Consider the following 12,908-nt stretch of genomic DNA (forward strand, 5'->3'; position numbering starts at 1 on the left):
GTGGCTAGGACCTCATTTGAAGCTGATGGCAGAGGAAATACTACAAGTGACGTCCGCAGGAGCTGTCTCTGCATTGTACAGTTTGGGCTTCTTCACCTTGGTGGCTGGGATCCCAAGTGAGCACCCCAAACAGAGAACCAAACAGAGGCCTGATCACTTTTTATGATCTTACCTTGGAAGTCACATGCAGGGTGGGGGAAAAGTAGGTTTATAGCCGTAAGTAGGCGGAACACAAGAGTTTACTCTTGCATTGTTTATTGTATTATTTTCCATTTGAACAACTGAAACCTACTTTTGCCCCACCCTGTAGTGTTGCTTCTTCTGTAGTCACAAACCCTCCCAGTTTCTGGGGAAGGGGACACAGGCTCCACTTCTCTATGGGAGAGCTGGCAGCGTCACACCGTAAAGAAGAGCATGTGGGTGGGAGTCTTCTTTTGGTCATCTTTGGAAAGTGCATTCTGCCACAGATGCATGGCACTCCTGGACAGCTCTCTGGCCTGGGTTCTGGGCATTCTTTTTATGTCCATCCACACCTGGGACTCAAAGGTTCAGCGAGCCAAGTATTGCTCTGTTTGGGAATCCAACAGGGCAGAATTCCTTTAAAGTTGAATTAAGAGGGATTGAGTAAAAAAGGGGGAAGAAAAGAGAAAGAACCCGTGAACATGGACAACAGTGTGGTGATTTGGGGACGGAAGGGGGTGGGTGAAGGTAGAAGAGGATATAGGGGAGATAAATGGTGATGGGAAAAAATAAGCTTTTTACAAATTTTGGACTAGGAAAAGTTGGCTGCATGTGTTATATCACCTGGAAGAAACAGTCTCTTCCAACACGGTGAGTGGAAAAAACGGCGGGGGGGAGGGGGGGACATTTGGAAAAGTCAGGAGCAATAAAGGCAGATCCTGCCTGGAGAGACGGTGGGTAACAAGGGTGGCAGGATAAAGAAGGGGGAGAAGTGGCAGACCAGTGAAGGCCATAAAGGGAAAGAATAGTTTCTGCGACATGCACACAAACCTCGAGCAAAATTCAACCTCAACTTATAAGGAGTAGGCAGCAAAGTGTTTTTAACTAGCAGGGCCATGAGCTGAGAGACAGTATTTGATGGTAAAGTGTATTGTGTCGAATTCAGGATTAACAGCCCAGATGGGGACCATACTTCTGAGAGATGGTGCTATCTCAGAAGTACATAGTAATTTACGTTACGGCTTTTTATAAATGTATCACAGGTATCCCATGTTCATTCCTCATTATACTAAGTCAATTTTATTTTTTAATGTTATATCTTTTATTTATTACCCTAAATATCTAGTATCCTAATTTGTGTTATTTCTGGATTTAGGCCATGCTTTCTGGAGTTTGTTCAACTATTTAGTCATCACTACCTGGAATATTTTAGTACCAGGTGGCAGCAAAATCTGAGAGCTGAGATAAAGTTCTTGGTAGGAAAGTAAAACACCTAATTAAGAATTTACCTCCAACCTCAGGATGGTTAATAAGGAGTAGTGATGCATTCCTTCCCCACTCTACTTGTTCCTGTTTAAATATTTCCCTGCTCTCATTTTAGGGAGTGACTATACGAATTGTGCACATACCGTCCCCATAGCCCCATACACCCCCATACACCCACATATACTCTTGCAAGCACAGAGAATACCCACCAGCTGGCCAAGTGGACTGCGCCAGAAGTTGGCTTCAGAAGGGCAAGAACTAGAATAGCCCAGAGCATAGAAGGCCAACAGAATAAACCAAATTAGAATCTGTTAGGAAAATCCAGGATCTAAAGGGACAGAGACCAGGTTCAAATACCAATTCCAAAGGTCCAGAAGCAGAACCTAAGTCTGGTGACTTAATGAGACACAGAGGAGATGTGAAATGAGAGCAAGTAAGACACGTAACAGTAACTCACCGTTGGAGGGCGGTGAGGGCAGGGGCTTGCTCGGTCACTCTGAGCTGGCCTCAGGACACAGAGAAGAACCTAGAGCCACGCTTTCTTCTGAAATGTATCCAACTGTTGACTCTATCACCTCCACAAGATTCTCCATTCTGTACGGGCTCAGCTAAAAACAGAATTCGGGGCTTCTTCTCCGACTTTATCCCATCCTTGCTGGGTGACCCAAACTGGCTGTTTCCAAGCTCGAGGTGACTCCCTCATCAGAGGAGAGTTAGTGCGAATCCAGTCTTGCCAGGAGAGATGGCAGTGACTTGGGATGGCAGTTTCAATTTGTTTGTATTCAAGAAGCACTACCTTAGGGCCTGGTACTTAAGCTGTCAGACTGGGTAGAGACACACACATTTTAAACACAAATACAACATCATTGTAAAGTCCACTAAACAGAGTTTTCAGTTGGAAAGTAATTCAAAATTGCCAGACAACTTTACTTTCAGATGCTCCTTAATCATGATATACTTCTAAATAGTATTTTTCAATAATTATATTTTGTAAGCATTTTTTTTAAAAATAGGTGTTAGAGCTTTTAGATATTTTCACTGCCTTTTCCTACTTGTTATAAAGACCCACCATTCAATCCTTGGAACATGTACCAAATCTCAAATTAGACACCATCATTTGAAGAATCTCTAAAAGGTCTGAAAGGGGGATCCATTGTAATCTTTCTTTATTCCTGAAGCCCTCCACACAACTGCATTTTTTACTGTATGGCTATGGGCATGAATGTTCACATCACACGTCTAAAGAAAAACAACAGCCTTTGATCCATGGAGCATTTCAGAAGATTCACAGCTGTTAACAGGTGGGAGAATTCCAGCCTTTGCCCTTAAGAAGAAAGAACCCATTGTGGTCAATGACTGCCTCTTGAGAAGTAGCTGTGGTTATTTCTGGCCTGGCAAAGCAGGAGGTGGACTGTCTTCACAGAGCGGATGTTTGTGGACAACCAGCAACAAGATAGAATCAAAATAACCTAATGCTAGAGAATTGCTAGGTGCCCAGAGATGCCCCAAAGTGTCCTGGTGTGATTCCCATGTTCCTGAGGCTACACCTCTGGAGCCTGATTCAGCAGCACAGTCAGAGTGGATTTCTCCCTCCCTCTCTCAGACGGACGCCCACTAACATGCTCTGATGCATAAACTGGGAAGCTTGTTTATTAGTTTATAACTAGGGACTTGGGTCCTCCAATAAGTATATTCTTCATGTGTACACTCAACATAGAACGCCCCATTATTATCAGAAGTCTGCGGCACACAACCACAGACTCAGAACAAAGGAATTAACACAAGTCAGTATTTAATAGCAGTAGCTTTGGAATAGAGTCCAACATGCTTGTCTCCATAAGGAGGAATAAGACAGATTAAATTCCTCACAGTTTCTTTTTGTGAACTTGACCTAATAGCTTTTCTAGGTCTGACATTTTATATGCAATTTCAACCTGATTTTTATTTTCTTCTGGTGCAAATGGAGGCATACTAGGAACTCAGGGTCAGACAAAATACAACCGTAGAGAACTGCGGCTCAGGATCTGTGAGGAGGAAGAAAGAATTACTTCCTCCATAATTACTCTGCCTGACTTTAAATCTCTAGACCCAGATATATTCCATCCCATAATATACAAGAAACAAAGACACTGCTTATTGTCTTCTGAGACATTGTGAGACATCATTGAGTTGAGAAGAGGTGTTTGAATTCTAGAAACAAACATTCATGCTGATTTTCTAAATAGAGAAATGATCTGAGTCTGAAATGATAAGGGAGGTTGGCTATAGAAAGACAAACATTTTTCTGTATCTTCCTTTCTTCTGATCTAGCAATGTAATTGAGCATCACCAATATCTGTTACCCTTAGTAACAGAACAGGTTTCACTCCATTTCCAACACATTTATATATATATGGTTGTAAAAAACTGAGATAACAGACTTTATCTTCTAATGTTCTGATAAGCTATGAACCTTAGCTTTTTTATTTAAACTTAAATAGAATTTTTTAAACAGATAGGAACAAAGACTTAGGTGGTTTTAAGTTTGTATCTTTCCTTGAATTCTTTTGAAAACAAAACTCAAATTTAACCATAAATGCAAGTATATTCAGTTACCAATAGAGTCATATTACATTTGTGTTATGTTATACACAGCTTTAACTGAATTTTAAAAGTTAGAAACTCAGCCCTGGTTGGTGTGCCTCAGTGGAATGAGTGCCAGCCTATGAACCAAAGGGTCACTGGTTCAATTCCTAGTCAGGGCACATGCCTGCATTGCAGGCCAGGCCCCAAGGGGGGGTTGAGTGAGAGGCCACCACACATTGATGTTTCTCTCCCTCTCTTTCTCCCTCCCTTTTCCTCTCTTTCTCCCTCCCTTTCCCTCTCTAAAAATAAATAAATGAAATCTTTAAGAAGTTAGAAAATCAGCTTGTAGTACCATAAAGAAATGCATGCAATGTTCCTTTTCCAGTATGCCTCATCCATGAAAATTTCCCAGGGGACATTTCAAATACTCTTCACTGGCAGTTAATTAAATAAGAAATAAAAAAAGTAAGCAATGCTCTTTATTTATAATTTAACCTTATTCCAGAAGCATTAAAACAATTTACAGAACTACATGTAATTCAACAAGATATTTTAAAAAATAAGGAAAGGATTAAAAAAGAAAATGAATGTGGGAAAAGTAAGCCAGGGCTGAAGTGAGTATTTGGTTCTGGCTTTGATATTCTCTGACTTGCCAACTTTGACTTAGGCCTTCTACCAGTCATGGCAGAAAAGGACACAATCCGTCCCGCGATTCATACAGTTTTAAAGAATAAAGTCTATTTAGAGTGGGCAACATTCCAGGTTCTGAAATCCAAGGGTGGAGAAGCTAAATTACCTGCTCACCTAAAATATTTCCTGGTGTTAACTATAACACCAGGGAACTATTCCTGGTCTCCTCCTCCAGCAAACTGGGCTGGCTGAGAGTAGAATCGTGTCTTTGTCAAGGGCACCTGAAACACAGCTCAAACCACTCCACTCTTCTGCTCCAAAAAGTCTGGGGTCTCTCCACTGGCTATAAATTAACTATAAACTTCTTGGTCTGATATGTGAGGCAATCCTCAACACCAAATCAGAGTGAGCTCCCTGAAGGCAGATGGCATCTCTTATTCAATACCAGCACTGTCACAGGCCTTTGTGACAGAGTTGGTGTCAACCGACGTTCAAGGATGTTCTTTAGAGGGACTCTGGATCCAGTGAGAAAGATCATGGAAACTTCTCCAGCCCCCTTCTCTCTACTTGTAAGGCCTTGCCCTGACAGTTTTACCTGTTGAATGGTGATCAGCATCTTCAAAGTTGATGATAATGATGATAATATCCCCATCCCCAGTAACAGCTCCAATAACATCACTGCATTTGTAGAGCGCTCTATAGTTAACACAACATTTCAATCTATTCTCAAAACTAGCTTGCTTTGTGGTCCAAGCAGGGGTCATGATTGTGCCTGACAGTACAGAAGATGTCTTGTAGAAGGTACCTCCTTAGTAGGCAGTTGAGGCCACATCCTCACGATTTCCTTAACAGGGTGTGGTCTCTTCCTCTCCTTCAAACCCCTGTGGCATTGGTTTACACATTGCTTACGGCACTCAGTAATAACTCCATACATTTTATGTGGTGTGTTACAGTTCACAAAACACTTTCTCATGCTAACTTCCTATTTCTTTTTCCTTCTCACAACGGCTTCTTTTAAAGAAAGAAATGAATACGCTCCTTACCTTGAGGACCCTGCTGCTCTCTCCACACTCTCTAAAAACATAAAAAGTGAAAGCTATTCCGTAGATTACACCACCCACAACTACTGCCACAGTCATTTCACCACCCTCCAAGAATGGAAACTTAAATTTTTTTTTAGGTCCCTACTCTCTGCCAGGTGATAGAATTTTTTTTATAGATAATAGTACTTCATTTACCTCTTCTTTGCTCTTAGAATGTTAAACCTGATTTTACCTCTCCCCCCCCCACCCAAAACCCAGCCAAACTCTAGAAATAAAATATGCATTTTCTTTCTCTGTGGATACTTTGACTAGTGAGGGAAAAGGCTAGCGATGCTGAGAAGGAACTGATACCCTTTCTGAAACTGCTGCAGTGACTGATTCAGGGGCCAGTGCTGGCTGGCGTTCAGCAGGGAGGTGCAACACATTGGGTGGATTGAGAATGTGTTACTGAGACCTGTCAGTTGGGGGAGTTTCTGATGAAGACATGACCACATAGGAAAAGATACCAGTAGAGATATTTTGATGAGGAGGCTGTTCATTCCTCACCTTGGCTCAGAGGGACAGTTTCAAGCCAGAAGGCAGCTGCGGAATAGGACCAAGATGAAGACGGCTACCAGGAATCTCTTGGGTCTAAGGACAGAAAAATCCCTGGGCCGAGATATGGCATAACACAATCCCAGGGGACACTCTTCACCTTGAAATACAATGCGCGTGTGCCCTTGGAGTGGTGCCACAGGGGACCCTCCCCTAGGCATCTGGTACTGTCCCTCCAGCCATAAGGCATATCTATGTTGGAGACCCTCCAGAGAACTGGAAAGTCTCAGGCTTTCCCAGCTCATTTGCTGATTTAGTGCTTGGTGTTTTACATCTCAGTTCAGTTAATTGCTTCCTGGGACTTCCTGTTAAAGATGTCTGGGTAGGCGTGGGGCACAATGGGATTCTGCAGATGCTGAGTGGGAACTGGATTCCTGCTCCAGCCTAACTCAGGCTCTGTGGCAAAGATTTACCCGGAAAAAGGTCAGCTTCACCCGGACTGTGTGGCCCCCATTCTTTCAGCTATGTTTTCCTGAGGAAAGCATCACCCATTGAGAAAGGCATATTAGAAATTTGTTGTAATTACTCTCTGGGGCCTGGTGACTATTTTCCACCTGCCCTTTAGGACTGTGATTCTCAAAACTGACTGCCCTTTAGAATTATCTAGAGAACTTTAAAGAATACACTGATGCCTGATTTCTATTTCAGACCCATTAAACCGTGATCCCTGAAGGTGGGGCCCACAAGACTACATTTTTTAAAAGGTCCCCAAGTGGCTTTGTTGTGCCATCAGGGCTGTGAGTCTACACCTCAGGTGGTTTTCTTATTGTTCCTCTGACCTCACCCTCGGTGACAATCCGAGCTGCAGAAGGTTTGCCCGGCTGGAAGACCGCAGTTGTGAAACTGAAGAAGAGAACGACGAGATCACAAAGGCGGTGAGACGTGTCATTTAAAACAAATATTTACCAAGCACCACCTTGCAGGTCATGTCCAGGGAACACACAATAAAAAAAACACAAAGTGCCTACCCAGTGGCAGTTTCTGCTTTTGTTGGAAAGACGAATACATACGTGAACCACGGTGCTGCAGAGCACAATTAAATTGAGGTGCCGGGGGAGCGGGGACTGGGGAAATAAGGAAAGGTGTGGAGGGAGAGAAGGAATTCGAGGTGGATCTTTAGGAGTCAAATGTTGATCGAGGGAAAGAAGGCGAAAAGCATTCCGAAGAGAGGAACAGCTTGAGCGAAGGTAGAGAAGCAAGGAAGCAGACGGACTCAGGAAATTGTAGGAACCTGGTGGAGCTTCAACAAACAGGAGCTGTGAAGCTGGAGACTTAAATGAAAACCCGGAGGGCTTCAGAAACCCCCCACAAGGAATCGATAGGTGTTGTGTGAGTCTGAGTACGCGTGTCTTAGATGGCAAGGGTCACGACAAAGGTTTAAAACTGGATAGTGTCGCGACCATATCTGAACTGAATAGGAACGTGATCAACACAAACCTGGATAACACACCTGCGGTAGTTACTCACCCTGTCCTCCGGTGACCTTGTCTCTACTTATCCGCCCTGCTACCCTGGGGACCCAAACACACATCTGTTGCATTCTTTGTGCCTTTTCCAGAAGTTCTCTCTGTTCAGAGCACTCTTTCCTCCCTTCTTTGATGACTTCTATGTGTTGACCAAACTCTGAAGTCACCTTCTCTGTGCTTTTTTCTATAGCACCTTTGCAAGGACAGCTAATGATAGTGCTTGTTGATTGTCCTGTATTTGTTGAGATGCCTGTCTTTTTCTCCAGACTTTGAGTGTCTAGTGGACAGGAGTTTATTAACTTTCAGTCACCAGGACTCAGCATGTGGCTGGTGTGTTGGGCTTGTAGCCTTACTGACCGAATGAATAGGGAAGCACTTACCAGATGTTGGAAAGATTCAAACTTAGCAATTACGTCCTTTAATGTTTGAGGCCAGAGACTCAGAAAGCTTTTTCCGTATTTAAAACCATTTGTTCAGGCTTGAGACATTTCTATTCTGAAGTGTTCACTTATACAAGCAAAGTTACAGTTGCTGAATCTATCGATTTATTTCCATATAGCAAGCAATATTTATTTCTTTAGTAATAATCTGCCCAAGTAAAGTTCACGTGTTTTGGGATAGTGGGGATATAAGTATCACTCAGAAAGCCCCTGAAATCCATTGAAGGGAGAAAATCCCCTCTGGGGTGTGACAATGGGATTTGGGGGCTTGCTGGGCTGAGAAGAGGGAGGGTGGGGCTCTTGGTGAATGCTGTAGACGTCTAATTCCTGAAACGGACTTCACTAGTTGGGGGATTAAAAGGTTTACTGGTGAGAGTGTCAATTGTCAAAGGATTGCAAGCAGACTCTATAATCCTATAAAAGAGAGCTCCCACAGCTTCTCCAACAGGAGTCAAGAAATCTTTGGTGTCTTGGAAATCATTTTGTGTTATTGTTTTACTCACCTAGTTCTATTACATTCTTGCTGTCCCTGGGAGAAAAGGCAACTTTCGTGAACTTGATTTTTGCACTGATGCTCTCACATCCTTTTTGCAAAGCACTTTGTTTCTCCTTGAGGGTCTATTGGTTTTGCCACACTTACTCTGAGGTTCTGTTGTTAAGCTCGTACACATAAGAATTGCTGTGTATTATTGGAGAATCACTCCTTTATCACTATGTAATGTGCCCCTCTTTATCCTCAATAATCTTTCCTGTTCTGAAGTCTGCTTTGTCTGAAATTACTATCTCTGCTTCCACCTTCTTTTGATTAGTATTAGTATCCTTTTCTCCATCCCTTTATTTTTAAGCTTTCTGTTTAAAGTGGGTTTCTTGCAGAAAAAGTAATTGGCTCATGCTTTTTGTTCACGTTGACCATCACACTGTCAAAAAAATTGGTGTATTCACAGCATTCATGCTTAAAAAAGTGGTTATTGATATAATTGGTCTAATATTTACCATGTTTTGTAACTGTCTTCTATTTGTTGTACTCATTCTGTATTTCTCCCCTGCCCCTTTTCTGCCTTCTCCGGTGTATCAATTATACTTCTTTTAAAATTTTTTTAATCAATTACTCTAGAGTTTATAATATATATTTACAACTAATCTAAATCCACTTTCAAATGACACCATCCCGCTCTACAGAAGACAGAAATATCTTTTAACAGTATTCGCTATCCCTCCCTCCTATCCCTTAAAGCGCTGCTACTATTTATTTTATCCAGTGCATTGTTACTATTAGTACTTTGAGCAGTTATCTATTAGATCAATTAAGAATAAGAAATAAAATATTTTGTTTTAACTTCATTTTGTTATTCCTTCTGGGCTCTTCCTTTTTTTATGTAGACCCCAATTTATGATTTATATTATTTTCCTTCTCTCTGAAAAACTCCTTTTAACATTTCTTGCAGAGCAGGTCTGCTGGAAATAAAATCCCCTCTTTTTTTTTATTGTTCCCTGACTTTTAAAGAATATTTTTGCTAAATAACAGAGTCCAGGTTTGGGGGGAAGTTTGTTGTGTTTTTGTTTTTTTTTTATCAATACTTTGGATATTTCACTCCACTCTCTCCTTGCTTGCATGGTCTCTGACATGAATTCTGATGTAATTCTTATCCTTCTTCCTCTATAGGCATGGAGTTTTTTCCCCTCTAGCTTCTTTCACGGTTTTCTCATTGTCTTTGTTTGTTTTTGTTTTTGTTTAGTTTGAATACAATATACCTAGGTGTGAATTTTGGAGCATTTATCTTGCTTGGTTTTCTATTAGCTTCCTGGCATCTGTGGTTTGGTGTCTGTCATTAATTTTGAAAAATTCTTGGAATTATTACTTAAAATATTCCTTTCACTCCATTCTTTCTCCCCTCCTTCTGGTATTCCAATTACATATGTGTTACATCTTTTGAGATTGTCCTATACTTCTTACATATTCTGGTCTGTTTCTTTTTCCCTTTGCATTTCAATTTGGGATTTTTCTATTGTATCTCATGTATCTCAGACTCACTGATTCTTTCCTTGGGACCATGTCCAGTCTACTGAAAAGGTCATCCAAGGCATTCTTTATCTTCATCTTCGTTGCTGTGTTTGTTATTCCTGACATTTCCTTTTGGTGCTTTCTTAGAGCTTGCACCTTTCTGCTTATTTTACCCATTTGTCTTTGCATGTTGTCAACTTTTCCCATTAGACCGCTTGCCATGTAAATCATAGTTATTTAAAGACTCCTGTCTGATAATTACAAAATTTATGCCATATCCAAATCTGATTTTGATCCTCGTTTTTTCTTGCCTGTTAATAGCTCTTTTAATTCTTGGTTGAAAACCAGGTATAATGTACCTGGTAGTAGGAACGGAGGTGAATAGGCTTTTACAGTCAAGTTTTAGGTTAACCTGTTTGGGAGCCTGGCTGTGTCTAATGTTTGCTCTATGGGTAGATATCAGAGGCTTCGATTTTCTCCAGAGTCCTTGTGGTCTTTGGATTTTCCTAAAAACTTCTTATGTAGAGACTGCACCTTGCCACTATTTCAACTGTAATCCAGTCATTTTACAGGAGCCCCGCGGGTGTGGTGGTCAGGTGAAGGGGGCGGGGCAGCATCCAAGGGGGCGGGGCTGCATCCAAAACGTTAGGATGAAGTTTCAGTCTTTCGTGTGCCCGTGTCCTTGCACCTTGACTCTCAGGAGTGTTCCTTTACCTTTCCCCCATTAGGAGAGACAGGAAGGCTAGGAGGGCCTGGAGTTGGGTAATGCCCCCTTCCCCTGCCCACCACGTCTCTGGCTAAGTCTTTTCCCTTGCGGAGTAGGCCTTTCTTAGGGAAGAACACAGTATATTTCAAAATAGTTTCTTTTCCCCTCCTCTGCCTGAAACGTGAGGGTTTTTTCATTATCTCTTCACCTTCAGAATCTGGTGAGGTTCCTGGAGGTAAACTCTGTGGAAGTGTGGGGGTCCCCCTAAGACTACAGACCCTGGGAGTTTCTTGCTCACACATTCTACCTCCAGTAGTTTGTAAAAGTTGTCGTTTAAATATTCTTAACAGCTTAAGGCTCCAGTGGCTTCTGTTTCAGGTAAGCTGATCTTGGCTGTAATTCTCTGTAGTTGCCTGTCTCTCCAGATTCTGGGGGGCACTTTGCCCAGCCATCTCAATTCTCGGATGAGTCCAAGAAAGGTAACTGATTTTCAATTTACTCAGCTTGGGGTTTGGGGGTTTTTTTGGATAAGAATATGAGTAACAACTTTCAAGTTCTTTACATGTCCGAGCTGAAACTGGAAGCACGTAGAAGTCTGTAAAAGCAAGCCTAAATAGCATTTTGTCACTTGAATTCAATTATAGTTGGCTCTCTGTATCCATGGCCTCTGCATCTGTGGATTCAACTAACCATGGAGCAAATATATTCAGAGAAATATGTGAACTATGTGGTTAGACCTATGAAGTTATATCTGTACTAAACATGCACAGACTTTGTTTTCTTATTGTTCCCCAAACAATACAGAATAACAACAATTTACATAGCATTTACATTGTTTTAGATATAAGTAATCTAGGGATGATTTAAAGTGCACAAAAGGATGTGCATAGGTTACAGGCAAATACTATGTCATTTTACATAAAGGACTTGCGCATGCTCAGATTTTGGTATCCATGGGGGGTCCTGGCCCCATGGATACGAAGGGACAACTGTACTCCCCTTCACACCACCTCTGCTCTAACCAAACTGAACTCCCCAGTCTTCTCCATCCCAATCTTTCCTCCAATTCTACCCTGTGCCTTTCACTGGAATATTCTCCACCAATTGCCCCTCCCTCTCCATAAGTGCAAATCCAGCTCAACCTTCCACATCCACCCCAAATGTGACCTCTCCTACTATTTCTAAAATTTCTAGATTCGATGCTTTCTTCCTCCAAACATCTACCTGATAATCTGATCATTTTTTTGACACATCTCTGTCTCCATGTTATGACAGTAATCCGTTGTGTCTCATTGCCACCTCCAGAGTTCTCCAACCATGTTCCTGTCATGGCACAAACAGAGAATGAGATTTATAAAGCAGAACTAAGAGAGAAAGCTGCTTTCAGACCCTGCCACTGGCCCAGGGGCCCTAGGCGCTGGGAAAGTTAATGTCTCCACACACCTGTAACACACTCAAGCACAGGGGTTGAGCAGCTGTCTTGTACCCACAGACATGGAGGGCCAACCATCGTGAGAAATGAAGTTAGAAAGCAAGGCTGAGCCCGCGTGGAACACCTGTCACTTTTCATGTCTGTCTACCTATCATGTGATATTTATATGTATGACAATAATATCTCAGGTATTACAAAACTCAAAATGCCTTGTGGTTGCCAGTGTTTCAATAGCATTTGGTGTGATTCTAACGCTAAGCAAGTTTACTGTGTTTTATTGCAAGCAGAGTGTGAAGCAAAGTTGCATCTTTTGAGGGTGGTTTGAATGGTGAGGGGTGTGGGTAAGAGGAATTAAATTCAGCGAATAAAGCAAAAAATATTTGAGTCTAAATGATCCTTAAAAACCATATACATTGCCCATAAGGTCCATTAAACATGTTTTTATAAACACTACCTTATGCAATAATTCTTGGACACACTAAGTTTTCAGAATGAATAAGGTAATTAAAAGAACAAAAGGGGGAAGTCTGTAGGCTGGTGTCTGGGCATATAAGCCACTCTACATATAACATTGACGTAGCAGG

This window comes from Phyllostomus discolor, chromosome 3 (genome assembly GCF_004126475.2).
Source record: "Phyllostomus discolor isolate MPI-MPIP mPhyDis1 chromosome 3, mPhyDis1.pri.v3, whole genome shotgun sequence".
NCBI classification, from domain to species: domain Eukaryota; kingdom Metazoa; phylum Chordata; class Mammalia; order Chiroptera; family Phyllostomidae; genus Phyllostomus; species Phyllostomus discolor.